The sequence below is a fragment of the Salvelinus sp. IW2-2015 genome, linkage group LG13, assembly GCF_002910315.2.
Source record: "Salvelinus sp. IW2-2015 linkage group LG13, ASM291031v2, whole genome shotgun sequence".
NCBI lineage: Eukaryota > Metazoa > Chordata > Actinopteri > Salmoniformes > Salmonidae > Salvelinus > Salvelinus sp. IW2-2015.
In genome coordinates, this window is record NC_036853.1 from 31893495 (window position 1) to 31910664 (window position 17170).

The 17170-nt window shown below is 40.6% G+C and overlaps 1 long non-coding RNA gene across 1 annotated transcript in view; it reads left to right on the top strand.

Moving 5' to 3' along the window:
- The first annotated feature begins 317 nt into the window (after positions 1-317).
- LOC111971659 (uncharacterized) overlaps positions 318-17170 on the top strand; it is a 41311-nt gene continuing 24458 nt past the window's right edge. Inside the window, exons 1-4 of the long non-coding RNA XR_002878287.2 lie at positions 318-411; positions 653-815; positions 10870-11015; positions 11335-11419. This is a non-coding gene — a long non-coding RNA (uncharacterized lncRNA). The remainder of the gene's footprint in view (positions 412-652; positions 816-10869; positions 11016-11334; positions 11420-17170) is intronic.

Sequence of the window (17170 nt, forward strand, 5' to 3'; positions counted from 1 at the left end):
TGTGACAACAACTCAGGCTCTTACTGACCCAGACCCCCCAGCCCATGTTAATGATCTTGTGCGAATATTCTTAATGTCTCACTCACAATGACACACATTTTGATCATTTAGAGTTAAATCCCATGACCAAATGTTAAAATTATGTTGAGTCTGAAGTTTTAAATAGATATCACTGTTTTAGTCAGTGTACTTCTGCTGTGGTTTAAAAGTATCATATTTATAACACCCGCATGTTATGCAAACCTGCAATTCCCTGTGTGCAGTGCACTGTGCACTCAATTACCTTTCTTGTGTGTGATAAAACAGGACTACCCTTAGGATGAGCTCCTCCTAGTCTACGACAGGGACTTAATCTACGTGTCCAGCTTCTACCTGCTTCTAACAGTGGAAGCAAAGGACAGGCACATAAAGGTGAGTCCATTTATTACCAATAATCTGCTCTTCAGAATTTTTTTTTTTTAAACAGTATGTATTCTGCACGCACTCTGTGACATACAGGAGACAATCACATTTTACTACTGTATATAAATTATACATATATAATGAAATTAAAGTAAATGATTAAACTCAAAACAGCTCATGAAGAATGTCATCATTCCTATTCTCATCATTTATAATGTGTGTCTGACTCATGCAGCCCATGTGTTTGCAGCACAAATTCAACAATGAGTTGTTTGGAAGGAATCGGTGACAGTGGCTAACCGCAAGCATTGGGAACTGGGAAAATATATTTTGAATGGTCATCCAACTCGGAATTGTAAATCTTTTTCTTTGATGACAGAATTTGCCCACGAAGGACCGCCGCTCACAACAAGGTCAGTCCAAAAATGTCTTATATGCTGCTGCATAAATGATGTAATATGCCAGAGAGATATGGTCAGCCATATTAGCTATGTTTTTTAAAAAGGCAGTAAACGAGGTTGAATTAATTGTTTCGCTGCCAGACAAGGCTCCACTGATAGTCATGTGTAGCAGTGGTAAGATGTTGTCACGACTTCTGCCGAAGTTGGTTTCTCTCCTTGTTCGGGCGGCATTCGGCGGTCGGCGTCGCCGGTCTTCTAGCCATCATCGATCCACTTATCATTTTCCATTTGTTTCGTCTTGTCTTCCCACACACCTGGTTTCAATTCCATCATTACATGTTGTGTATTTAACCCTCTGTTCCCCCCCCCATGTCCTTGTCCGGAATTGTTTATTGTAAGTACTTGTGCACGTTATGTCTGGTGTGCAACGGATTTTGTACCCATTTGATTGATTCTTCTGTTTTCCGGTGGTTTTTATTATTAAACTGCGCCGTTGTAAACACAGTTTTTGCTCTCCTGCGCCTGACTTCTCTGCCGCCAGTACGCACCCCTTACAGATGTTGGGACTGCTGTTGGGACAGCTTTATGTAGGCCCTAACAGTTTGTGGGCACCGTTTGTCACCATTATAGTGCAATCAATCTATTGTTTAGTGTTGCGTAGTGGCTTTGCTGGCATGCATCCCACTTTCAACAAATATAGCCACTTACAAGGCACGCCTTAAAATATGTTGATGAGCCAGAGACTTTCCACCGCCCACAACATTTTCATTCTACATTGTTTTACTTTTGAAATTACAGAAAGGCCTTACACCTTGCCCAAACCGGCTGCGCGCGTGCGCCATCGTGCACTATCGTGCATAATGTATTTTGCTCCCCCACACCAAACGCGATCACGACACGCAGGTTAAAATATCAAAACAAACTCTGAACCAATGACATTAATTTGGGGACAGGTCAAAAAGCATTAAACATGTATGGTAATTTAGCTAGTTAGCTTGCACTTGCTAGCTAACATTCATTTGTCCTATTTAGCTAGCTTGCTGTTGCTAGCTAATTTGTCCTGGGATATAAACATTGAGTTGTTATTTTACCCGAAACGCACAAGGATCTCTACTCCGACAATTAATCCACACATAAAACGGCCAACCGAATCGTTTCTAGTCATCTCTCCTCCTTCCAGGCTTTTTCATCGTTTAAATTATATGGTGATCGCATCTAAACTTTCATTGTATTACCACGACTACCGGCAAAACAGTTCGTCTTTCTATCACCCACGTGGGTATAACCAATGAGGAGATGGCACGTGGGTACCTGCTTCTATAAACCAATGAGGAGATGGCACGTGGGTACCTGCTTCTATAAACCAATGAGGAGATGGGAGAGGCAGGACTTGCAGCGCGATCTGCGTCAGAAATAGGAACGACATCTATTTTAGCCCTTAGTGTCGCAGACGCTCGTTGGCGCGCGCAAGCAGTGTGGGTGCAATAATTGAATAACATGGATTTCTAAATTTATTTTGCGACGCTCGCACACGCGACGTGTCCGGTCAGCATGTTAGAGTGTGCTGTAAAACAAATGTATGGTATTTTACGGTGCATTATACGGTAATCTGCTGTATTCAGTTTATACAGTATCATAATGTTGATTAATACAGTAAATGACAGATCAAATTACAAAAGTGGCTAACTGTGTAAGGATTACATTAAAAACGACCCAGCTGCTCAGTCAACCCAGCATGAAAGTAAAAAATACCTAACTGATGGTTAAATTTGGTATAATCGCAACAAGCCAACATGTTGGGTTATTCACGCAACCCAACTGTCTGGGTCAAAAATAACCCACCCACCCTGTGTTCTGTCCAATATTTATGAAAAAAATATACAAATATGCACATCCAACTTATCAGGCGCAGGCCAGAAGAACGTGTCATGATGAAGATCTAACTGGGATCGACATTTTTTATTTTTTGTGCGTCTGATTAAATCACCATCGGAGCATAGCAGAGTTGCAGACATTTCTTTTTTCTCTGTCCAATATTTACCCAGCACTGGGTTACCAAAGAACACAAATTGGGTTGTTTTTAAACCAACATTTTGTAGGCGTTGAGATACAGGTGTTGATCCATACTGAGTAATAAACTTCTTTGCGCTGTTGTCATCTCAGGTTGTGTTATGGGATATATCCGCCCACGTAGAACAATGACAGAGCACCCGCACCAGCAGTGGAAAGAACATCGCAACGAATACTAACGCGTTAAGTACAGTACAACCCAATGTCCTAAAAACACTGACTTAATCCCAGTGGTATACCTCATGTGAGGTCATTGTTAAGTCTATCAGGAGTCACATTTCTGTTTCATTATATTCACTTCAATCTAGATCCACAGTTCTTCGCTAAGTGTAAGAGTTAGCGTTAAAGCTCTGTGACACAGTGAGATGATGAGTTTCTCTTCGTCCTCAGCCTTTAAAATAATTAAAGGGGAATGCAGCGGTCCTGATGGTCCTTTTCAAGCTAACCCTGATGATCACAACAAACCAAACCTAACCCACATACTCAGGCAACCTAGCCCCACAAACCTCAACTCTGGCCAGGCCTTACCAAAACCTGTTACAAGGGGAACATTACTACAACATCGTAGACTATCTCTGCCCTAACTTAACCATATACCTCTGGTAAACCAGACCTAACCTAACCATATACCCTGGCAAAACCAGACCTAATTAGAACACAGCAAATTCTCCAGTGTTTAAAACAAAATCAACACCGTGAGTGTTGTCTGTGGACCGAATATAGAGACCGGAACAGTGTTAAATTAACACACTGCTTAGTGTAAAGCCTTATTCAGATATTTCCCAGAGTGCCTTGCCTTTCGAGTAAATTGTAGACCGGACACTTCTGATCTCCAGCACCATGGGTACCCATACAGTTAACTACGCATTCCTTTTTTATGCACTTCTGCACACTTCTCACATCACTGCTGCAACATGACCATCGTCTTTTCACCTAAAACACCATGATGGGTTTGGGAAAAAAGCTTGAGCGGAATAATTGACACAATCTAACTTGACTTTGTCAGGAAAAGACTGCACCAAAACGTCTTCTCTGTTTCCCCATGCTTTCCACCGGGTCTGCGTCACAGCATGGAGAAGACTACGCTATGCGACTACCTAAAGCATCTAAACTGAAACAAACATTTCAGTAACGGGTGCAATAAATCCAAGTAATATATTTGATTAGTTAGAAACATTTTTGTGATTTATATTTGAGTAGTATAAGATGAATTAATGAATCAATGAAACACAAACATAGATTTTGAAACAAGTATCAAGTATGAAGACAAAGAAAGAAAGATGCTCATCAGAGAACGGGGTATAATATATATAACAATTATAAAAATGTACCTGCAATAGAACATGCTGGTAATGATAATGTTATAATGACGGTTGTGGTTCAAAGTGATGCGTGTGATTTTCACACACCTGTATTAGTTAAATACGTATGGCATTGTGGTCCTCTTGAGACAAGATGGCTAGACAAGATCGAACACAGCATGGCCGTGAAATAATAAAACAAAAAACAAAGAAGAAGTACATCTATCTCATCATTCCAGTTACATCATAGGGGTTATTCATATGGGCACAGAAGACATCAAACATATTTTAACTTTACTTTTAAAGCTGCCCAGAGAGGACTTTGTTTTTATGGGCAGAGGCAACTCATTCCTTTCTGAGGCTCCAGTATACAAGAAACCACCTTTCCCAGCATTACTCCTGAACCTGTATAAGCACCCATCAGCAACACCTGATCTGGTGCTGTGATTGTGTGCATCCCTAACACGAGGAAAGTAATCACTTAGATATCTGGGTGCAGGACCATAAATACTCCTGTAAAATAAACCTAGTCTAATCTGGGACACCCTAGCCTCAACAGGCAGCCAGTTTAGTTCCTGGAAGCAGCTCCTGCCTATGTGAGTACGTGGACTCACCTTCAATACTACCCTGATCAGCTTATTCTGGGCTATCTGGAGCTTCCCCTTCATAAGTTTAGATAAGCCCCCAAACCAGGAAGTACTAGCATAGCCAAAATGGCATTGAATGAGGGCAGTAGCTATCACTTTCATGGAGTCCTTATCAAGCAGCTTGGACTTTCTAGCCAAAAACTTAGTCCGGGATATAACCTTCCCTAGCACCTTATTGGCCATGCTCACACCTCCCAAGCTTCCACCAAGGACACATCCCAAGTAGCTAACAGAGGTTTTAGTAGTCAGCACCTCACCCCCTAACTCCACTCTGATTTCAGACGACCTACACAATTTAGGTCTGGATCCAAAAATAATTGCTTCAGTTTTCCCTAAGTGCAGAGATAGCTTATTATCTACAAGCCATTTACTACACTATTTATCCAAGGCAAAGATAAGTATATGTGTCCCCTTTCATCTGTGTCTGGTGTTAGCTAGTTACTGACTAGCTAGGTCTTCAGCCAGCATGGAACAAAAGGGGGGGGCAAGGGTTGTTTAAAACTCTGACGCAGTTGTCATGTCAACACATCCATCATTGCATCTGTGAACCGCTGAACAAGAGACATGCCAAACAGGAAATGTATTAAAAAAAGTATTGACATTGTTGATGCAATGTTGCTTGAGGTGATTTTACTGCAACTATGCTCACTACATCCAACATTCTTGTCATAGGCATTTCAAAGAGCTGTCAGTCGTGGTAAGCTGATGAATATAAGATCCCCGCCTACTCAGCCTGTCTTTTCAAACTTCCTGGTAGTTAGCCATAAAAATAAAATGTTCTCATTTGTTTTGACATTTTGCATGTGAATCAGAATGACTGTTTAAGTTTGTAAACAGAACATTTTTGTGTCCCTCTCTCTACACTCTTTTCTCTCTCTTCGATTTTATTTTTCTTTCGACCGACTAGGGGACAGTGCTAGTAACAGTGGCTTGACTGCGGCTGGTGCTGTTCCCCTAGTCCACGGACCACTCCGACACCTGAAGGACTGGGGACAAAGGAAACAGTCTAGTGCCCCCGGACCATCTGAGCCACCTTTACCACTCATATCACCCTCAATCCCTCCACCAAGACAGTTCAGGGGGCCACCAGGCAGTCAGTGGGGAGGCATGCCAAGACCTGTGAAGAGCCAAGAACCACCGAATAACAAAAACTACCCGCCAGAAGCCCTCAACCCCAGTAACCCATCACCATGACCCTGAAAATAACATCAAAACAGAAAGACACACTCCAGATGGCTGTTCATGGTTGCATCCCCACTAGGGAATCCATCCATAGACACCACAAAGTACGTAGAGAGAACTGCCCCCACGGATGCACTCACACTGAACACACCTCCCACCTGTTTGAGAGTGCTCCATGGCCAGGTGGGTCTAGGCCCCGTTTATTCCCTCTGTCCTCCAGCGTCCAGCCTTGCCGCTGCATTGCACTTCCTCCAGCACCAGTCCCAGCATCAACTCAGTTCCCAGTACCAGACCACGAAACGAGACACAGACCTTCACTTAGAGCGAGCAGGCCACAAGGGAGTGCCACCGCTGACCTCCAGATCTTCCTTGTGTGACTGCTTGCGCCTCAGATTGTCCTTCCTCCCCTCTACAGACCCAGTACCCAGCCATGGTTACCAGCCCCTTCGTCAACCCTGGACACAGCATTGGCCACCACAACATCCACCTCCACCCAGCCACTGAATATAAGTTTTTCATCATTTTTTTTCAGCATACCTTTTGATGAGCAGTTGATTAGATTTTTCTGCTATGATTTCATGACTTATTGATGTAATTCCTTATTATTTATTGAACAGTTTATTTACTGAATTATTATATTTTAACTTGATTGAAATGTGTACATGTTTTAACTTAATATACAGTATATACAGACACTGGGAGATGAATTCACCTTTCAGCAGGACAATACCCAAAACCACTAGGCCAAATCTACACTGGAGTTGCTTACCAAGAAGGCAGTCAATGTTCCTGAGTGGCCTAGTTACAGTTTTGACTTAAATCTACTTGAAAGTATATGGCAACACCTGAAATGTGTTGTCTAGCAATGATCAACAACCAATTTGACAGAGCTTGAAGGATTTTGAAAAATATAATGAGCAAATGTAGCACAATTCAGGTGTGGAAAGCTCTTAGAGACTTACCCAGAAAGTCACTACCAAAGACGTTTCTAGAAGGATTGACACAGGGGTTTGAATACTTATTTAAATGAGATATTTCTGCATTTCATTTTCAATACATTTGTAAATATTTATAAAAACATGTTTTCACTTTGTCATTATAGGGTATTGTGTGTAGATGGGTGAGGGAAAAATATATTTAACCCATTTTGAATTTGAATTCACAACAAAATGTGGAATAAGTCAAAGGGTATGAATACTTTCTGAAGGCACTGTATGCACAGTGTTGGGGAAGCTACTTCATGATGAATGATATCTAAATTTGAAATGCCATAGACTACTGATTGCAAGAACAATTCACTCTAGAGTCAGACGATAACAGAATGTGTAATTTAGTCTATAAAAACTATGTTTTAGGTGAGAATTAGGCAGGTCTAATGCCGGAAAAAAATAGTACATTTTTGCCCACTTCACCCCTATTTCTTTTAGCAAAAAAGTTCTACAGTACATACTTCTAGTATTTAGCTACTCCGCTACATGGCAAAAAAGTAGTTAACTACTGAAAACACAACCCAAGATTTTGTATTTAAATGTATTTAAATTACTAGCTGAATTACATATATTCACCTCGGATATCTCTTGGTGAAGGCCACAGGACTGAAAATGAATGCATGTAACAACCATAAGGCTTATAACCCTTCAGCAGGGCTATTCAATTCAATGCCTGCGTCTTCTCTCCCTTCATTCACTGTGTCTCTGTTTCCTCCAGTCACATCCAGTATCCAGAGTCAACAACACTCACACACACCACACTCCAGCTCTTACCTAAGCGCTCTATATATAGGCCCCTGATAGGTCTGTTACAGCCGATACCACACACACACGTACACAAACACACGGCTGATATAAGACACACATCTGATTACATTTTCCCTATGTGTTGGCAGAACGAACAGTGTCAGTTCTATCAGCTAAAGGCCAATTAACGATGAGTGCTTTGAAAGGTGTGCTCTTCCTAGCACCTGTTACTAACTTATCAAACGTAGTGCACAGTATAGGGAATAGGGTGCCATTTGGGATGAATCCAGTGACATACATCAAGGCCCATCCAGTAGACATACAGTAACATATACAGCATCTCCAAGCATGCAGCTATACTGTTTAGTCTAGATCTCTTTCCAATAAGCCAGTAATCTCAGCCCTCATGAGAAACAGAGCCAACGACTGTGGTTGCCAAAGTAAAGAGTTCAATCGCACGCTCTGCTTTAGGCAATATGTACAGTAATTATAACCTACATTCTGGTTTAATTTCCACTGTTAACAAAGCAACTAACTACCGTGTTTGATTTCTGTCTTTAGTGGAATAATAGAATAGAAATGATAATTCTGTTACAATAAAGTATTTAGAAATATCTATTCTAAAGAGAGAGTTCAAATACTGTACATTTAGTTGTTTTGTTGCGAGTGGAAATTCAAACCAGAATGTGGTTTATATTATAGTTATAACTCTGTATCTACCATAGTACTATTATGTTACGGAGCCTATTGATTGACCTTTTCAGTGTGTATGACATCCTGCAGTTTGCTGTTTGTTCTCTGCTGTTTTGTGTGACTACCACACTATAAATCCCAAGGCATTTTTAACTCAAATACTTATAGTAAGTTGAACTCAAAGTCAATGAACAGTAATTATTACTTAAAATGTTTATATGGTACTGACTCAAAACTAAATGAGAAGTCACATCAAGTAAAATTTTTAGGTTATGATAACAAAATAACTTTCTATCCAGCATGCTCTACTGTAGGTGAATTTTTTCGGGAATTGTTTTTAATATCTGTATTTTTGCATGTACATTGAGTGATTGATTGAATACTCCTATGCTACACAAAGATAAATAACATACATTTTTCTAAACAGAGCCACTCATTTTGTTGGATTTTTTTGCACCCGTTACTGAAATGGTTGTTCCAGTTTTAATGGCTTAGCTAGTCGCCTCACACTGTCCCTATCTCTGGCAGTCATTATGAAGATAAATTGCAGGTCAATAAAAATTCCAACTGTTGGATATCCTAACTCTGGCTGGATTCCAATTGGAAATACATGTCCCTTTGCAAGCCAGCATAATATGACTTGCAGGTACGATTGTGGAATTCTGGTGAATTTCCCAGGTTTTCCAGAAATATCTGTTGGAAGATTAAAATCTGGGAATTTTTGTTAAAGTTACTGGAATTCTGCAACCCTACTTGCATGCATAATGTGGCCTATAAACCAGGAATGTTATGGCACTGTACTAGAGTAAAGCTAGGCCTCAACAAGGCCTTACGCGTTATGTATTGTCATAAAGAGTTTAACGATAATGTTCACCTTGGATGAAGGCCACAGAACCATGTCTCTGTCACTAACAAATACAGTCATGGTTAGTAACTCTACAATCCACTTGAAAAGGCAAGGCACACTGGGACATTATATTGGAGCTTTGGCTTAGTGGGAGCATTACATTTGTGTTAGCATTACATTTGTGTTGATACAACTCAAATTTGGACACCCTACAGGGTCACAGTGACTCTATCGGTTTGAGTAAAGACTACAACATCACTTTAAGTAACTGTACTCAGATATATTAAGTACAACGGGTTTCCTCAAAAGTATTGAGTAATGACAGCCATTGTGGTTTACAGTTTGACAGGATGCTGCTTCCACTGTAGAATACAAATCTTCTATTCGATCATGTAAAAACATGTATAATTTTAGCTGGTTCTTACCATGGGAAAAATACTAATGTCCTTTGTGCTTGGCTATTTGACTTAGATGTGGGGGTTTTTCTACTTCTAAATGAAACATTCTTGAAAGTTTTCCTGACTTCCAACTCACTCGGCTCCCACCTTATCAGATCTAAAGTAAACACTAACAAAGTGCCCAAAATAACAGAGAATGGGAGAACTACTCAACTCAACACAAAGCCGACGCTTTAAAGCTTTCACACCTAATTTACACACTGATATTCAAACACTTACGTTAAAAGGGTCAACTAGGCCCTGTTATCGATCTAATGATTTCTGAGTCTAATTTTGGAATGATGACCCTGTATAAATTACAATCCAATCGGACTTAAAAGCACTTTGACCGTTATACAATTCATTTTAGCAGGATCTGAGACAGTGGATCAGTGAAAGCAGCTACAGCAGAGAAGGGCTATAGTAAGAGGTTTATAGGAGAGGTCAAGGGTGAATGTTACAATTGGCTTTTAGACATATTACTGTGGTCCATCTACATCAGGGTTCCTGTCAACACAAGCCTCCCTAACAGGTCAGAGCATATAATACCAGGTGACACATCTTCAAGTAACTTGTCATGATGCCTTTATAGTGTTGTTGTCTAATGATATCACTAGCTACATGCCTTTCACACAGCTTCATTTACCAAGGAAGAGAAGAGGTGTTAGGCAAGATTTTGAAACACAATGTACTGTGTGTGCATTAATAACAGCAATGGAGACTTACGAGGTAACCCTTTCTTCATGCTCTATGCTTGCATGGAGTGAACATTAGTTCATTAGGCAAGGATTTTCTACTAGAACATCCCTGGTCATCCCTACTGCCTCTGATCTGGCGGACCCACTAAACATAAATGTAAATTATGTCTGAGTGTTGGAGTGTGCCCCTGGCTATCCGTCAATAAAAAAAGAAAGACAATTGTGCTGTCTGGTTTGCCTTACCCTATTGGATGAATAAATATTGTAAGACTCCAACCATCTGCATCTGGGTCTCGCCTTGTGTCATGATACTGACTGGTACAGTATATGCTCAAAGTGACATAAACATAAAATATCTGACTAAATACAATCATCCTATTTAAAAGAAATACTGAATTACCCTCTGTCTGTGTCTGTGTCTCTCTGTCTGTCTCTCTGTCTCTCTCTGACACCAGCAGTGTGATGTTTTGGGACATCTGTGCTCCGAGGGTGGCGACCCAGACCATGGCCGACCAGAGGAAGGCAGAGGAGAAACCCCTGGAGAATCCTCACAGAGTTCCCAACACCTTCAAACACCTCAACCTGGAAACCACTATTCAGGGTACGGCATAACATACTGTAGCATTACTGGTTTATTAAAAAAACTGTTGTTTAGTGGTAACACTCCTGGCACATATAATGTGAACCCAGAGACCAGGGTTCAATCCCCATGTTAACCCTTCTTACTTTCACATCTACCTTCCCCTCCACTTCTAATCTGTTAGAGTTACAAATACAGTAGAACATAATGAAAGATAGTGGTGTTTCACTCTTTTTTTCAAATATATATGAAAAATGCCTGATTTAGTAATGCACTGTGTGTTTGACAGTTCTCTAAATGTATTAGATAGATGTCAAAGCTATTCTCTCTGTTATGTCAGGTTTCCCTGCCCAAGATCAATACCGACGCAGAGTACAGCCCTTTGAAATTCAGCCTGCGAGACAACACCTGTGACAACCATACAGGTAGAAATGCAGTTGAGCATCTCTCGTCCCTCTGTTTATTTCTCTTGCTGTTAGTCTCCTTTTCCTCTTCTCATGTCCCCCCTTTTTTCTATCACCTTGAAGCAACATAGGTGAGCAGAACACTGAACTGTGAAGGCAGGAAGCCCCCCCCCCAAAAAATCGGTCTTTAAATCAGGAACCTTAGGAAAAATATATAAAAGATTTAAGAGATACGAGACTGGTTACTCTTTGTAATGGACCTGCAGGGCACACACTACTTTTGGATTGTGTTTGCCAGTGTGTATGAGTGTGTGTCTGTACATTGTGTACGACCTGCTTGTGTATGATGCGTGTGACTGTGCACTGTCTCTGTTTCTACTTTGGATCAGTGGGCGCCATGGTCAGTGGGGCATGGCCGCCCACACCGTCTCGGCTCTCTCTCATCTGGTTTCACACGGTTTTTAACGATCCGTCACAGACCCAAATGAGGCTCTCATAGTGAAGAGGCAATAGCTTTGTTGACTGTTAGCTGTTTGCAATATGCTGCCAAGCCCCTGGGGCCAAAAGATGTTCCTTTGTCCTGGGTGATACATCAACAAGAAACCCAGCTTTGATGAAGGTTATGGAATTAATACACTTTAAGTTACTGAGCTCAAGGTCAGTTTACCTTGTGTTATTAATTTACACATGGCTTTCCTTTATCTGTCCAGCTCTTATATTTTGCCTCACAACACAGTGTTTTACCATTTTCTTTTCAGGACATCCAGGGCTACAAGTAGAACACAAAACAATTTGACATAAACAGTTGCCTTCATGAGTTTTATTGACAAATGTCAATAAAACAAATAAGGTCTGCCAAAGCTAAAAACCTGATTAAAATAAATGTATATGAATACTGTACGTTCAGAAATTGTTTGCTCAGTGGGAAATTAATATCCAACTAGTCAGTGACAACTGTCTGGAATTTGGAGTTTGTAACATCAACTATGTGAGCTTATTACAGTATTATAGACACTATGTTCTTGTGTTTCATATGATTTTCTATGTAGAGGAACCCCTTAGGAACCCCTACAGAAGTCTGTAGCTCAAACACGCCATTTTTAAAAGGGGTTAGCAGTCCAAATCGTGCCGGCATTGTGGTGGGACCGACCCTCATGCTCTCCATCTCCCTTCTTCCTCTCTCCTGCTGATGGTCAGATGACAGAGCTGGCCCCTATCCTCACAGAGCTGCAGGAGGACCCTGTCTGTACTGTGGTCAACTGCCCTGCTCCACTCACAGTCATCCGGATAAAGAGAATAGGAGTAGTGGGAAAAAGCTACAAAAAACTAAGCTACTGGGGGAAAATGCCCTAACCATGACGTTTAACTACTTCACAACATTGCTCACTCTCTGCTCCTTCTGATAGCCTCTGTTGAACCTCACAGACAGGGCCCACCTGAATGCAGAGAGATCAGAGGTTGTTCCAAAGTACGCCCTGCTCAGAGTGCGTTCAGCCAAACAACTCAAACCCCTGGAGGACATCAGCACCAAGTTCTATGCAGGAACCGAGGTACAACACTGTAGGATCTCTTGCCCATATCTCCTGTATACATGGATGGATGGATGTTTCAAAGGGGAAACTAATATCAAGGAGCTCAAAAGTACATATTACTAGAGGAAGAATGAGTTTCATTGAGTTATGGAGTTAGTACTCTCCCGCATCTATCATAAAGTAATCAATTCAAGTCACAGATCTCGTCATATGCCAACTATACACTCTCCAACCTGGGGCTTAGTCACAGTAAGGTAACAGTTCTGTTGTTCTTTCTACCATGTTTTGCCCCTAGGACAGGGAGATTGTGTACACAGATTGGAAGTTGGAGAAGGGCAATGACTCTGGACGACTGTTTAGTAAGGGCACCGTAGATTAGACTTGACCTAATATCATTAGATAAAATACTCTAACTTGAGTGGTGTAAAGTACTTAAGTGAAACATACTTTAAAGTACTACTTAAGTATCTGTACTTTACTTTTTCTATTTTTGATTACTTTTACTTCACTACATTCCTAAAGAAAATAGTTTACTCCATACATTTTCCCTGACACCCAAAAGTATTTGTTACATTTTGAATGCTTAGCAAGAAAATGGTCCAATTCACTCACTTATCAAGAGAACATCCCTGGTCATCCCTATTGCCTTTGATCTGGCGGACTCATAGCACACATGCTTTGTTTGTAAATTATGTTTGAGTTTTGGAGTATGTTCCTAGCTATCTGTAAATAAAAAAAAAACAAGAGAATGGTGCTTTCTGGTTTGCTTAATATATGGAATTTTAAATGATTTATACTTTTACTTTTGCTACTTAAAACCAAATACTTTTACTCAAGTAGTATTTTACTGGATGACCTTTATTGAGTCATGTTCTATATTTTTTTTGTGTATTTTACCCCCCTTTTCTCCCCAATTTCGATCTTGTCTCATCGCTGCAACTCCCCAACGGGCTCGGGAAAGGCGAATGTCGAGCCATGCGTCCTCTGAAACATGACCCACCAAACAGCGCTTCTTAACACCCGCCCGCTTAACCCGGATGCCAGCTGCACCAATGTGTAGGAGGAAACAACGTTCAACTGATGACCGAGGTCAGCCTGCAGGCGCCCAGCCTGCCACAAGGAGTCACTAGAGCGCAATGAGCCAAGTAAACCCCCCCCTGGCCAAACCCTCCCCTAACCCAGACAGCGCTGGGCCAATTGTGCGCCGCCCTATGGGACTACAGGTCACGACACACCGTGGGATCAAACCCTTAGACCGCTGCGCCACTCAGGAGGCCCTACTTGAGTCCTTTTCTATTAAGATATCTTTACTTTTACTCAAGTAGGACAATTGAGTACTTTTTCTAACACTGTCTAACTCACTTTAAACAGCTAACAACAATCTCCTAAACCTCTAGAGCTTTGAGTAATGGGGAAGAAATTAGTTGCGAATTTAATATATTTTTCTTTCATCAAGAATTCTTTAAGTATGATGAATGTAACCTCTCTTATGGAAAAAACACATGATTTCACATATGGAAAATCACATGATTTCACATATGGAAAATCACATGATTTCACATGAAAAGAAAAATGAGTTATGATACACACACAGTGCTTTTACCATAGTGTTTTGACCTTTCATATTTGACATATATGACATTGTCTATTTTTATTATTCAACGTGTTGTCACCTGGGATTTCAACTGGGTTCACTGCATTCTGATTTTCCTGCCACGCCGTCATGTCTGAGTCACTAACTGATTTCACCTGTATTCCTACGCTTTGGATTTCAAAGTAAATCCCTAGACAACTATATAGAAAACCCTCACATTTCTGAAATAAGTAAATTAAATCAATGATGAGAGAATAGTCAGATGAACAGATAGATAGCAGTGCAGATGGCACTCTTTTGCTAAAATGCAGAGATACGTTAATGGGTAATGAATGTATAAGGGGATGCTATAGACTTTGTGGTGCAGCAGATAGATCAATAGAAAGCTCAGCACACCTCAACTCCAGAGGCTGTAAATTCAAATCCAAGTTGGGGTCATATTTTAGCTGAACAGCATACCACTTACTGTACTTTAAAACCACCATACCATTTCATGACTTTACTTATAATGGTTTGGGATGGTTTGGGTCATGACGACATCCTAACATGGTCCTTACCCTTATGGAAAAACCTCATGAATTTCACATGTTTCACATGTGATCTTATTTGGTTCATGTGAAAAGCAACATGTCATAACATGAAACTACACATGTGACAACATGATCTCATGTAAAATATATGTGAAATAAATGTGACACATAGGGATGAAACCTCTCTAAATCATGGCATTGAACAGCTCCGCAGACTTTTAACCTTCCATAACTGGCTACGAGACTATTGCAGATCTGTGAGTGTAACATTTATTGACAATTTTGATACCTTCTGGAAACAAATCTCGTATTATAAGGAAGGATGGGATCCTTTCACAGCATTATAAGGCTGCGTTGAGACAATGATTTATCAATGACCCAAGCCCAGCTCATTTAATCACTACCATTGTGTCGCTGAGTTGTCATAACGCTTCAGCAAATGTACATTATCCCAGGGGTGCTGGAAGACACAATGTAAGTAACCTAATTTATGTCCCTCTTACTGCCCTGAAGGCCTCTGCTGATCCTACAGCTATTGTATGCAGTAATCATATGCCTATGAACCAGAGTTATACTGTTAGCAGTGAGGTGGTGTGCCCTAGCAGGAAGTACACTGTGTGCAGCTCACCCTGCTCTAACATAAATAACATCTCTACCTCTGCTAAGCTTCCCAGTAAAGCAAGAAAAACAATCAAGCATCCCAGAAAAGTGTTCAAAATATCCCACGTTATTAACATATGTAGCTTAAGAAACAAGGTTCATGAAATCAAGAATTTGCTAGTAACAGATGGCATTCATTGTTCTGATAATCTCTGAAACGCACTTAGATAATACATTTGATGATACAGTGCTAGCAATACATGGTTATATGATCTACAGAAAAGACAGAAATGCCAAAGGTGGAGGTGTGGCTGTTTATATTCAGAACCACATTCTTGTAAAGCTTAGATCTCATGTTAAATACTGTTGAAGTAATACGGCTACAGGTTCATTTGCCTCACCCAAAGCCCATTCTGGTGAGAAGTTGCTACAGACCACCAAGTGCTAACTATTAAACGTAATAGTTTTCAAGCCCTGCCGATGAGCATCAGAACTGGTGTAGTAGGATTCAATCTTAACTCACTAGGGTACGTGGGACGCTAGCGTCCCACCTGGCCAACATCCAGTGAAATTGCAGAGCTCCAAATTCAAAAACAGAAATACTCATTATAAAAATTCATAAAAGATACAAGTGTTACACATCGGATTAAAGATGAACTTCTTGTTAATCCAACCACGGTGTCAGATTTCAAAAAGGCCCTAAACCTCAACTAAATACTGTAATGAATATGTAATGAATAATGTGGTCATCGAGAAAGTTGAGGATACTAAACTGCTTGGAGTAACCCTGGATTGTAAACTGTCATGGTCAAAACATGTTGATACAACAATAGCTAGGAAGGGGAGAAGTTATTTCATAACAAAGATATGCTCTGCCTAGTTTTGTCGCACCTGGACTACTGTTCAGTCGTGTGGTCAGGTGCCACAAAGAGGGACTTAGGAAAATTGCAATTGGCTCAGAACAGGGCAGCACGGCTGGCCTTTGGATGTACACAGAGAGCTAACATTAATAATATGCATGTCAATCTCTCCTGGCTCAAAGTGGAGGAGAGATTGACTTCATCACTACTTGTATTTGTGAGAGGTATTGACATGTCGAATGTCAAACATAGGCACAGACACGTGCATACAAACACACGATTACATACACACTGTACACACACGAACACATGGATTTTGTGTTGTAGATATGTGGTAGTAGAATGGGGGCCTGAGGGCACACACTTAATGTTGTGAACTCTGTAGTGAATGTATAGTAATGTTAATTTTAAAAAAAAGTTGCCTTAATTTTGCTGCCACCCAAGGGCCTCATTAGCATATTTGGGGGCATGGTCAAATACACTGCTCAAAAAAATAAAGGGAACACTTAAACAACACAATGTAACTCCAAGTCAATCACACTTCTGTGAAATCAAACTGTCCACTTAGGAAGCAACACTGATTGACAATAAATTTCACATGCTGTTGTGCAAATGGAATAGACAAAAGGTGGAAATTATAGGCAATTAGCCAGACA